We start from the raw sequence: 13,414 nt of genomic DNA on the forward strand, positions 1-13,414 counted from the left end.
AGTTTATATGTTTTTTTGGAAACACTTGTTTCCACCGCTGTTCCTTGTAAATTGCATAGTCTTGGTGTTTCCCCAGTGCATAATTAACTCCCAGCAGCACCATGGGTTGTCTTGCTGTTACAGCAAGAAGTATCACTCAAAATTCTGGCAGTGCCAGAGTTTGCACCTCAAGGACTTTAATTCCTCATAGCAGATAGATACAGAGATAGATACACAGGTATACACACCCACCCCATATATCTAGGCATAGTGTTCCTTTGGGGTCAGTGAGTTAGCACCCTGTAGTTGGAATCCAGCTTGGTTAGATCCAAGCACCATTGCCCTGAGCACCATTTCTACCAGTCTGTAGCTAAGTACTCATGGTTTATTTTATGTGTGTGCTATGACTCTAGCTGGGATTTGAGAATCTGCCCGTATATACTCCTGTCATTGGGTTGTAAATATAACTTAAAAGTCATAGCTGAAGTGGAGAACCAAGTAGAGCATGCATAACCTGGGTCACTTCATTAGTAGCTCATCTGTGTGGGATGGTGCCAAGGAGAAGCCCAGTCTGATGTATGCTCAGGGAACCCCAACTGGGATTTGGCTGTGAATCTGTTGTTTTCTGACAAATCATGAATTGTTTTCTGGCTGTAAAGCTGACAGAAGGGTATGTCTAAAGATGCCCATTGGAGCTGTGCTGTCCTGCTTAAAACGGGACCCCTTCAAGCACCTGCCCTGCCCGCGGTCCCTGTGGGTGGCCGGAGCACGGTCTGGCTCCCAGGGGACAGCGGCTCCCAGAACAAACCAGGGCGAGCCGCGTTGTGGGGTGCAGGGTGGCCCCGACAGGCTGCTTGCACACTGCTTTACAGAAGAGGCTGGAAATAACCAAGTTACTGCTCCCTGGGGAAATTTCTTGCTCCGCAATGATATCGTCATTTCGCTGAGTGTGGTGAGACTCCTTGTCATGTGCCCTAATTTCTGGTTAGGAGCTGTGGCCGTTAGCTCTGAAGCAGCACATGGCAGCTTCATGAATCAGTCAGATGAGGAGACACAAAACCAAGGAAGGCTGCAGCCTTCAGAGCCCTGCTGAGCCCTCAGGAGTGATCACAGTTTCATCATTTTGCACTCTAATCTGTATGAATTGTAAAGTGATCACCATAACTAATGTCCTCTTGTTAATTAATGACTGGAAGTTGGAAAATAGGAGGAAAATTCTGGAGTTTTAACACGGTTCAGACGTCTGGTGTGCCTTTAAGCATCTCTGACAGGCCAGTTATGGTTGAAAACAAGAGTATGTCTATTTTGGATGTATTAAGCTGTGCCCTGTCGCTTTGAACTATCTGCTCTCAAAATAGAGTAAGTGGCAAAGCAGGTGAGCTGACACTGAGCTCCAGTGTCAGCACCTTCATGATGTACTCATCGCATGAGGAGACACATGGCAGCTTGAGTGGAAAACTGAGCTCCTGAGCCCCAGAAAAAGCAGTATTAAAAACTTGATGTTTTTCATGGAAGTTGGGAGAAAGTTTGAAGCTTCTGTTTTGATGTGACTGTGGTGACTTCTTAAGTTGAACAATGTACAGGGATGGATGTAGCTAATCCCAGTGTATCAAACCTTTTTGGTTTCAAGTAGAGATATAAAACAGGTATATGACAGCCTGTATATACCAGATACTAAGTAAGAGTGCATTAATAAATAATTCCAGTTAGTTTTATTAACCTGTAACTGCAGTTGAGTAAATTTTGTATTACTGTGGAAAATATCTGTGTGAAAACTTAAGAGGGTAAGAAAAGCCAGTTGGACATGTAAGAAGGCTATAAGCACAGGGCAGGAAGAGAATTTTCACTTGTTCAGTTTTTTTTTTTTAAATACCAAGTGTAGTGCCCTCACTTGTATTTCGCTTTATGAATAAAAAAAAGTATTCTAGCAGTCAAATACAGGTCTTACTTTTTTCAGGGAGGAAATTCCATTTCTCCTGTGGATCTGAAGTTTAAGTCAGCATTCAGGTCACCTATTAAAACTCCTCCTTGTGCCTCTGTGTGTCAAAGGGGATTTGGGGAGAACATTTAGTGTGGCCAGGCTCTGCTCTACATGGTGAGACACTGGTGACCCACAATGAGACTGCTGGGGTGGGTGGCTGTGGGTGTGGTGGGAAATGTCAACTGCTGCGCTCTTCCAGGAGGGCTGGAACTGGGGAGAGACCAAGTTTTTAGTGCTGAGCTGCTCTGAAAAATGAATTCCGTTTCAAGGATGGAAACAGTTGCTATTGTTTAAACTAAATTAATGTGATGGTGAATTATTTGCTGTAGGTTTTGACAGCTTCCATAATTCTTTTCCTCTGGAATGGGCTGTAGATTGTACTGATGCCATGAGGTGGAGAACAGTTTGTCAATGTAGAAAAGTGTGGCACAGAGAAAAAATTGCAATATAGAGAGTCTGATTTTGCCACTTCTCTTAGTGAGCAAAATCTGCTATTGTAGGAAATGGTGAGCATCTTGTAAGTATTATCTGACAATGCTTGTGATCTCTTGTGGGGGCTGCCAGCTTGGAGTGCAGTCCAACAGATGCAGCACTCTTGGAAGTCTGAAATCAAATTTTTTTTTGTGGTGTCTGTGCTGCAAGCAGGCAGGGCAGCGCCATGCCCTACTCTAGTAAAAATCCTGGACAAGGAAAGGCAGAGGAATAGCAAGTTTCCCATGGCTGTCCTGTCTCCTCATGTGCCTGGAAGTAAGACATGATGTCCCAGTCTAGCGGTGTGGACTGTCTTGTGTCTGTGCTCTCCATCACCTAAATCCTGCTATTTGTGTCATTCCTGATTTGCCTCTTTCTTGAACTCTGTGCTGTGGAACTGGGGGGGATGAGAGAGGTTAATGAATAAAGTCCATTCAGGCCTGCTTTGTTGCAGTGGGGTTGCTGTAAAGGTTCTCTCTGAGCCTTCAGCTGTTGGGAGAGATTCAGCAGAGTAAGTTTTAAATGCTGGATATTGTAGTGCAAGGGTATATTTCTTCTATACATCTGCCTTCCCCCTTTTCTCTGTTACAGCTGTGTGATTTTGAATTGTTCATGATAATTTGCAGGAATCTTTTTCTCCTAGAATGTGAAAAAAATTTGAATTGTCCATGATTATCCAGGAGCTGAGTCCCACAAGTGCATCCCTGGTCTCAGAGCCCTGTTCAGCAGCCATGTTCCTGCACAGGGTTGCTCGAGGGTGGTGGTTCCTGAGCTGCAGCCTCCATTCTTCCTCCTCATGCTGCTTGTAGGCTCTCTCTGTGTTGGGAGGCAGCAACTCCAGCCTAAGGATTATGGGGCAGTTTCCAGCCCAAGGGAATGGTAATTATGTTGATAATCCTACATCTCAATCCTGAATTTAAGGACCGTTTTACCCGTGCTTTTAAAATAAAATTAACATATTACAGCATAAATATGTGCTTCCAGAGCTCTCCTAGAGAAACATGTAAAACTATGTACAGCTGTCGTTGTGAGTGTGTCCCCAGATCTACAGCATTGTCCTTGTGCCATGGTAGCCAGTGATGAGTCCATTTCGGTTTCATCTCTTTCAGGTGATCAGAGGAAACTCAAGGTGGCTTTTCCCAGTATAGCTCACAATTCATTTGGGATGTTTCAACATATGAAAAAAATTTCATGGAGAAAAAGTCAATAAAGTTGTCCTTACTTTTTCTCAGAGTTTATTGGAGCCTGAAGCCCATTTTCCTAAACAGGAAAAGAGCCATTCCAGCACCATGAGGAATGTTGATACTAGGTGAAGTGCACTTCCTTGTGACAGAGAAAAATAGAGGTGTTACCTCACTGCAAACAGGATATCTCTGAATAGTTAGGTTTAAATATACAATATTTTCCATAGTGGCTTTGAATTTCTGGAGCCACGGACACAGAATGAATTTTGGCTGCAGTAGTGTTATTGCTGGCTGGTTGTTGGGAGGTTTCCACTGGTACTTTGTGATGCCACGCATTTGGGTTTTAGTGTTGGATCAAGCCTGGTTGAATAAATGTGTCCACAACATATTGTGGAAATGGGGTTTTGTGCTTGATTTTTTTAAACTTCTTGTACTTGGAGTAGGGTTGTCTGACCCCTTAGCACAGTAGCAGTGTGATCACACCAGCTGCAGAATGTTCCAGGGGAGTGCAAGCTACCCACCAGCACGGAGTCACCTCCCTTCCCAGGGCCCATCCTTGTGGCAGACTTACCCTTACTTCTAATTATAGGGGGGGGTTGGAGATGGAAAATAAGTTTTTCAACTGAAGATGTCTTCCCTCTGTTCCCTCCAAAGTCTGTCTTGTCAGCAGCAGTGGATGGTGAATGTTATGTAACAAAAGGGAGTGATTTTCTCTGAAACACTTTTCCTGCCTATAAGCAGGTCCCAGAGTATGTGCTCTTGCAGTGCTTGACTTGCATTTTAATTTTCAGGCATGTGCTTTTTCACGTCCAGTGTGCCAGACTGTGTATGTACAGTAGGTTGGGAAGAGTTCAGTAGTTCTGGAGAAATGTATGCATCAATTCTCTTGCTGCAGTCTTGTCTCTTATCTGAGCACAACATGGTTACAATGAGGAAAAACATTCCGGAGATGCAACTTCTAAATTGGAAGTCTCTATTCCTAGCTGTGTCTTGTGAGTAATTTTGTAAATGAGTGTAGAAGAGCAAAGTGCTATTTAATGAGATGGGGGGGGGAACACTTCTAGGTGTTTTGCATGTGTATTTTTTTTGTTCCTTTACCTGTAGGTTTGTATATTGCTAAGCCTTGTCATTTTTGGTTTTATCTGTGAAGCTTTCTGCCAGTAGCAATTTCCCCCTGAGCTTGAGAATCTCTTCAGGAGTCCCACAGGAGTGATTCTATCAACCCCAATGCAGACAATGTTTTACTGGCTCCTCAAGTTCAGGCTCAGTCATGACCTTGCTAATCCTCTGCCCAGGCCAATGGTCAGTCCTGCTGCCTGACTTGCTCAGGTTGCTGGTTTGCACCTGATTACTGGAAAAGGCTTTCCCCATTTCCTGTGTCGCATCTGTCTAGGCTGTGTTCTGCCAGATTCAGTCTGTCAGATCCTTTGCTCTTTGTCATGTCTCTTCATTTATTTCACATTCCATTACTTTGAGGATAAGCTGCCTGACTTCATGTAAAACCCCGTGGCTTGCTCAGCCTTGCCAAGACATTTTATGTCAATAGTGGGAAACTGACTTCTGGTTGCTTGGTTTGTTTATTTGTTTTTGGCCAAAGCTTGCTGTCTTGATTGCTCTCACACTGGATTTGCCCGGAGATGTTTTTGCTCTATTGCAGAACAGAGCCTTGTGAAAATCTACAAAACTTTCAGGGGGACACTGTAAAAATTTGAGAGGAGTTGAACAGCCTGTGTCCTTGAACAACAGCCTTCTATGCTGGCATCTAGCCTGCTCAGCTCCCTGTAATCTTACATTCTTTACAGTTAATATAATTTTAACATATATTTGCATATATAAAAAATACATATATATGTTTATAGTTAAAGAATTAATTGGGGCATAGGCTGCAGGGTGGAGTGCCTGGCACACTGGGTATGGTGTGGGGCTGGCACCCCTCCTTGCTCTAATTCGGGATTTCACAGAGACCGGGTTCCAACACCGGGGGAGCGTGTGATAGAGTGAAAGCTCCGATGGAAGATGCAAACAGGAACGAAGCTGCCAAGTGTTTACCTGTGAAATGCAACATGAGAATCCGAGTCACGCTGAAGGGGGATGGGAGGGTGTGATCAGATGGGGAGCAGATCACAGGAGCCTTGGTGGAAAGGTGCCCTGGGGCAGTAAGTTGGGTGGCAAAACTTGCTCACCCTCTGCCTGAGTAGTGAAGCTTTGTTGTCCCAACCACGGTGGTGCTTCACATTTCTGCCATTGTGTATGTAACTTCTGCAACTTAATTCTTGTTTGTCCAGCTCACTGCCCTGCTCTACCCTTTGACTTGTGTGAAACTAGTCCTACTGAATATCGAGCACACATACAAAAGATGTTTTATAAAACACAGCAAATAAATTTGATTTTGTGTTTTACATAAAGGATGCTTTGAAAAGTAGTTTTGCAGCACCTGAGTACTTTTGAGCTGGTTGCAGCTGTGCAGTCTGTCAGATCGCCGCTCATGCTGTGACTAGAGTTTTCTTTTCACACCTGGGGCTGGAGTTTGAGGTGTTTCTGTCCTTGTCATGGGATGATCAGGGGCAGCATTGGGGGAGCTGCCAACTCCCAGCCCGGTATTATAACTGCAGCAACAAACCTGAAATCAGGAGATCTGAGGTCTTATTCATTTACTTTCTGGTTGTTATACCTTAAAGAATGCTTGCATCATGTTTTCTAGTTTCTTTGTGTAGCCACAGAGAGAGAAATTGTGAGAAGTCACATTTTTCGTGGGAATGATGTCTGAGGTACTCACCTGGCCATTGGAGTTTTCTTTAAAAAAATAATCTAAAAAGGTCTAAATCACAAACACTAAGCAAAACGTTTGAGTGCTAAAGCAGTTGATGCAGCTGTAGGAGCTGACTACACAGGCTGTACTCCCAGTAAGTGCCTGTGAAGGGTTGCGTGGCAGGAACCTTAGTTCCTGGGATTAACTCCAGCTTTGCAGGTACTTGGTTACCTTCAGCAGGTGTATTGTGAAAATGTGCTCTCATTTCTGTACTCTTCACTTGCTGCTTGAGGTTGTGTTTGGGTTATTATGAATAAGGTTTCACTTTCCCAGGGAAAGCTGTGAGTGGCTGGGCTGAGGACCCGTGGGGCTGGGGTTGTGGGTGGTCAGTAGAGAAGGGGACACCAGGCAGTGTATGCTGGGTTATGTGCAGTGTGGGAGACTTCCCAAAGTAAAACAACGTGTAGGCTTTCAGAGCTGAGCAAAGTCCTCATGCTTAAAAACATAAAATGCACCAAGTGAATGTAACCATTAACATGAAGAGGAACAGTCAGGATCCTGTGAGGCTGGAGTGCTGGCAGGGTGTCTTTCTGATCTGTGCATGCTTTTGTTGCTTTGGGTATTTTTTCAAATTTATTTTCAGCAATGGTTGATTTTTTTTATTTTTTTCCCCCCCTCAAACTCAAGAGAAGCTGTGATCTCACTGTTGGTTATTCTGCAGGTTTTGTGTTAGCAGAGTGTGTTCTCCTAGCCGGGCGCCATCCAGCACTGCACGCTGACACTCCTCGCTGCTGTCTGCCTGATGTTTCCTTCCTTCAGAGTCTATATTTAGTGTTAAACAGTATTCACTGTGGCACAGGGCTAGAGGCAGTTGGCTTTCAAGCCAAAGGAAATAGTTCTCTTTAAGGATAAGAGTGAACGAGGGGCAGGATTTCCTGTGGAAACGCACCCACAGGAGAGTTGACTTTTACTTTGAAGTTAATGGCAAAAAAGGCAAAATGAAACCCTGAAGAGTTTATATGCACAGGAATGATTTTTTTTTTTTTTTGCCTGGTGAAGGAGGCCTGGGCACAGGGAGGGGTGGGGAAGGGTCTGAGCGGGGGGGGCTGCAGGTCTGCATTCTCGGGGATGCTCCGGCCCCTGGACATGTCCCTGAGATCCTGCAGTGGGGACCTGCTGGGAGCAGGGTGGGCAGGGGCCCCCCAAATCCTGCCACCCTGACCCCCAGTTCAGGTCACACATAGCAGCTGTGGCAGGTGTTACTGAGCCTTTTGGCTGCTGTGTTTGCAGCCCTCAGTCAATCATCCAGGGCTGGCTGGTGCTGCAGAGGGGCCGGGAGGTGTGGGAGCAGAGTGGACCTGGAGCACGTCCCAGCAAGGAGGTGCCCCTGCCCTGCGTGGACACAGAGGGGCACGGACTGGCCTGCCCAGGCTGAGGGGCAGTGGGGCAGCACTGGTGGGCATCACACACCTGCCTGGACAAACAGCTGGGGCCTTTCTCCTGCTTTAGCTTCTGGGGGGAGCTGAAATTCAGAAAGGAAGTGGGAAAAGAAGGATTGCTCAGTGACAGCAGTGAGTTTCACTTCTGCCTCTCCCCCACAATGAAGAAAGCTCTGTGCACATAGCCCATTAACTAGAGGGTCTGGGGATTGACAACTGCTTTTTGTAGCTGTCTCTTTCCAAGGTGAAGTAGAAGGTGTGTTTTCAGAGGTGCTGCCCACCCTACTCCTGAGCAGTATTGGATAGGTGTCCTTCACAAGATTGCTGAGCTGCTGCCCATCAGTTCTTGGTGCAGTGAAGGGTTTCTGGAATTCCAGAATTGCCATCAGTGCTGCCTTTTTGACGCTGTAATAACCTCTATGAATTAATATAATGTTGCACAAATCAGTTTGGAATGCATTTTTTTGTTTCATCTCATGTGTTTACTCTTTATTGTCTTCTTTCATGAAAGCTGCTAAAATTCCATTTTATACTATAAAATGCATTTTTGTCTGAGGGGTGGGGGAACAAGAAAACATTCACTTTCAAAACATACTGTGTTTGGGATTTTTGCTTGTTTTTCCTCTGTAACAGGAGGATTGAGCCCTGGTGGTATTACTGTAAGGTGTATACTGACTGAAATCAGAAACACTGACTGTACATCCAATTTTTATGTGTAGAAGCCCAAGGACCTTACAACTGTGAATGGATCAATATAACAAGAGGCTCTTTTCTGTAACTGGGGCCCAGACACAATCCCTAAGATTTATATACTCAAATAAAGATGTGGTGCTATCAGCATTCCAGACATCTAAAAATCACTGTTTGGGTATTGCTTGTTATTTAGGCTTCCAAATGAATATAAATGCCAGATTTAAATGTACATCTGTTTTAAAAGCAGTAGTAAAGTATCTGTGTATTTCATTTGAGATTTTGCTTCTGCTGAAGCTGGCTGGATGAAACACTTTGCAAAGGGCTGTACGCATCTCTGCCAATTTATGTCTTTCTAAGCTTGCCTCTCTGCCAGATGTCTGATAGCCTTTTGTAGAAACTTAAGGGAATACTGAGGGTGTTATTTCCAGTTGCATGTATCAGTCCTGGTGCTTTGGCTTTCTTGAAACTGCATCAGCAATGTTCTATTAATTGAGCAAAACTGTTTTCCTTTCAGGACTTTTTCTCTAAATGGTTTCTTTTGAGTTGTCCATGGTTTTGAAGATTCCTATTTCTCCTTTTATGCTTTTTTTTTTTTTTTTACTATAAAGAATCATCTAGATATTTTCTTCATAAATTTTTGCTCTTACAGCAACTGCATGTTAAATGCAATTGTAGCACCTAAACCACCTTCTAGGCTATCCCAAGGGTGTAGGAGGGAAAAGGACTGGGCTCCTGAATAATCAAGATGTCAGTAATAATATATACGGGACAACTCACGCTTCCTGTGTTCAGTTGGTTTGTTGGTGGGTGGTTTCCCCCCTGTCCTTCCTGTGTAAAGCAAACCTGAAACCTTTGCTTTTGCTTGAGGACACCAGGTTGTGACACACAGCAGTGGAAGAGGTTGCTTCAGTGTCACCTGTCAGGAGAAGAGTCTTCAGGTCCCTTCCCCTGAGCTGAGCAACCGAGGGACCACACTGCTGTTCTGGACCCTGCTGCCCTGGCCGTGCTGGTGTCCAGCCCTCTCTCAGCTACCCAGAGCTGTCTGGCATCAGTCTCCTGGTAGGGCAGGATTTGGCAGAGACTCATTTTCCCTCTGTGAGAAGTAATGCACTGTGAAGCAGCATTTAGTGCCCAGCACTCGGCTGCCTCCTGAGCCCCAGCATGACCAGGTGCTTTCCCTTGGGGCTCAGCCCCGGGCGCTCTGTGCCATGGAGCCCTCGGCAGCCGGGTGCTGCTGGGCCCTGGTGCCCGGCTCGCTGACCTGTGATGGGTGCGTGTGGGGGCTTTGAGCTCCCGCTGGAGGCTGTGCCCGTGGAACTTCAGATCACTCCTGATGATTCTAGAGCTGCTTCTCAGCATGAGATGCTTTGTCTCAGCTGAGAATGTTGCCCTGTTTGTGGGAGCCTTGCTAGCAGAGGGTGTTATCCCACAGGAAAACGCCGTCAGTTCCAAACCACCTCTGCTGGGCTCACCCTCAGCATCACCAAAACAAGGTTGGTGTTTCCATGTGGCAGCTCTGAATAAAGCTGAAAATAAGCTTTATTGGACTATAGGGCCATTGGTCAAAGATGCATTTATTACAGAAATTTGCATAGCAGCAAGCAGAAAAACCCCCACCAATCCTGAAAACCTACTCTCTAGATCAAATTGAAATTAATTTCCAAGCATCTGCATTAGCCCTTTATTTATGAAATAAACATGTAAACAACTCTCGTCTCCTCTGCTATCAAATACTTACATTAGATCACTGTGTATTTATTAGTGTGTTGAACTCCCCTGGGTTTCACTTGGCAGTAAATTCACAGCCGTCTTGGGACTGTGGTATTTTGGTGTGAAAGCCCTTTTTTTCTAATAGAATAGGGTGTGTCGGAGCTGTCTCACTGACAGCTCATGCTCTCCTGGCATGTTCCTCCTGGGACTGATTCTGCAGTGATTCTGGGAAAGGCTAGGACTTTCATCCCCATAGCAGTGCCCCATCACACAGCATTTGGCTCATAAATAAGGATATATCTTTTTGGGGAAAGAAAATTTATTACTCAGAGGAATTGATAGACACTGCTGTATGGCAGGGCATGCAGATCATGACCTTCAGCTCTTGAGCTTTAGGTCACAGAAGTTACTGTCTGCAAACACGAGCACTTAGATAGAATTAGATTATTCTTATTCTTATTCTTATTCTTAATTTATTTTTCTACAGAGAACATTGTACTTTATTGATTTAAGGCAATTTTTTATACCAGTCTCCTGCTCTGCAGTTACTCCCTGAGCTGTTGGGCTCAAATGCCCAGAGCTGTAGGTGTATCAGGCTAGGAGCAGTGTGTCTGTATGGAATGACTGTATGGAATGACCTGTGGTGCTCTCACCAGTCTGTTTACTTGTTGTAGAGAAGGCACTGGGAGTCTGTGGGATGTTCTGCTTCATGATGCCGACACAGCCCGGCTGTGAAAAGGCCTGTAGCTGCCACAGACCACTGGATTAATAAAACATGTGGGATGTTTCCAAGCCTCCATAAAACTCAGCCTGCAGGAAGAACCATTTGGATCACTGGCCTTTAGTTGCTGGGAGAGGCGAGTCAGGATGGTGCTGCTCCCCATGCGTGTTTCCGTGCCATGTAGATTTAAAAGAACAGTTGTAGGTACCCCCCTGTTCAACCTGGGGGAGTTTTAAAGGTTTCACTTCGCACAAATGCAGAAAGAAGCCCCACAAATACACAGGACAGACCACAGTGGTGGTTGTGAGTGTGAATGTTGCCAGAGATCTGTTTTATTTATCCACATGCAAGAGCAGATTTATTTGATTTAAACTCTTTCCATTTTCCCTGTGTCGTTCCAAAATCAGGATACAAAGCAATGGAAAACCTGAGTGTATTAATGTGGTTAATCTTGCTATTTGCTAACAATTATAGTTTGTGTACTGTTGGATTAACTCTTGTTAATGCTCTTAACATTCTGGTTATTCAAATATCCAGGAGCTTTTAAGCTTTCAGTAAGATGTCAGTAATAGAAGTTAAATTTGAAGCACATGGGCAGTTCACTGGGGTCAGGAGATTCAAGATTCTGGACTTCTCTAATTCCAGTCTTTGCAGTTACTTGTAAATCATTATTCAGCAGTAGTAACCGCCCTGTGCTTGTGCCTGTCTGGGTTTATCCTGTGTGTGGGCTGTGGAGAGGGATCAGCCTGTAGGGGCTGTGCCCTGGCCCTGCTCCTGTTGTGTTGTGTGCCCAGGGACAGGCTGAGCTCACCGTGTGCCAGAAGATAAACAGTGTCTGTGTTCTACATACCTGCAGAAAACATGGTGGTTAAACACAGTTTAACTTCATGTTTTAAGGGTGTGTCTGTCTGTATGTTAGACCTGTGTAAGCCTGATCATGTTGCCATCAGATCTACTGAATTATTTTCTACACCAGCAATTCTGAAAGCCTGGAGCTCTTGTTGCTCCATCTCAGTATAATTTAGTGTAATGTTTAAGAAAATTACCTGTTATGTAAACTCTACTAAAAATGTGTATCTTCAATTAACTGTTCTGTGGGAATGTTATAATTGAAAGCTGAGCTCCATTAGTGCTGAGAAGTATTTTTCTTTTGTTCTGTGATGCTGGATTAGCTGAGAAAGGAAAGGACAGATACTAATACTTCATTTGGAATATTGTAGAATCACAGATGGATTGGTTGGAAGGGACCTTAAAGATAATTTCATTCCACCCATCTGCCATGGCAGGGACACCTTCCACACCTTCCACTATCGCAAGCTTCTCTAAGCCCTGCCTGGCCTGGCCTTGGACACTTCCAGGGATCCAGGGGCAGCCACAGCTTCTCTGGGCACCCTGTGCCAGGGCCTGCCCACCCTCACAGGGAAGAATTTCTCCTAAATATCCCATCTGTCCCTGCCCTCTGGCAGTGGGAAGCCATTCCTGTCACTCCAGGGCCTTGTCCCCAGTCCCTCTCCAGCTCTCTTGGAGCCCCTTTAGGTACTGGAAGGGGCTCAAAGGTCTCCCTATGTGAATGTCTGTGTGCTGGTACACCTACACATGCGCTGTTCCCAAGTCAACTGCCTTACTTGGCTTCATTCCTCTGCATACGTGGATAGTGTGGCATTATGAAGGAAAAGAGGAAATGCTTGCCCTTCCTTTTTGTTTTTTGTTTGCCTTATTTTCAGTCCATGACTAGAGGGACTCTGGGATCATCATTTAAGACATTATTTGACATAAATGATACAGCAGAGAAAAGAGGATCCACCTCTGTGGATGGAGCTATCTTACAGATTATCAAGTAGCTCATATTCTATAAAAATAGAGTTTTATCAATTATTAAGGCTGTGTTGGCTAATTACCAGTCTCTGCCAGTTAAGGCACACATGAAAAGTGAGGGTCTGGAGCAGTTTTTTTCCCTCCTACTCCCCTTGGTGACTGGGAATGAGTTTCCCAGTGCTTGGCAATCAGCACTTGTAACAGGCTCAGCTGTGCCCAAGGGGCCTGGATGGGCAGCAGTGGGGCACGTCCCAGCCACCTCCACCTCCCCAAGGCTATTGGCTGCCCCTCTGTGAAGAAAAGGCAGCCCATTGCATTGCCGTGCTTCCTTTCTGCATGCCAGCTGCTGACTGAGGTGCTCAGTGTAACTGCTGGTGTCCTGGGGAACAGCGCTGGCACAGCTGGATGCTGGTCCCTTTGAGCCCAGTCCTCTGTAGAGTTCTCAGGCCTGTGCTGCAGCTCTGCTGCCGAGGAAATGGGCATAAATGTCTTAGGAATGAGTTGCAGAACTGGAGTCTTGATAAGTAATAGCACTTCCATTTCTGGAAGTGTTGAAGGCCAGGTTGGACAGAGCTTGGAGCACCTTTGGTGTCCCTTCCCATGGCAAGGGTGTGGAAGAAGATGAGCTTTAAAGTCCTCTCCAACCCAAACCATTCCCTGACTCCATGATTT

General features: G+C 45.3%; 1 protein-coding gene across 2 annotated transcripts in view; it reads left to right on the top strand.

Annotated features, from left to right (window-relative positions):
* INPP5A (inositol polyphosphate-5-phosphatase A) overlaps window positions 1-13,414 on the top strand; it is a 191,573-nt gene that overhangs the window by 23,999 nt on the left and 154,160 nt on the right. The window lies entirely within an intron of this gene.

Source organism: Aphelocoma coerulescens, chromosome 6 (genome assembly GCF_041296385.1).
Source record: "Aphelocoma coerulescens isolate FSJ_1873_10779 chromosome 6, UR_Acoe_1.0, whole genome shotgun sequence".
In the NCBI taxonomy this organism is placed as follows: domain Eukaryota; kingdom Metazoa; phylum Chordata; class Aves; order Passeriformes; family Corvidae; genus Aphelocoma; species Aphelocoma coerulescens.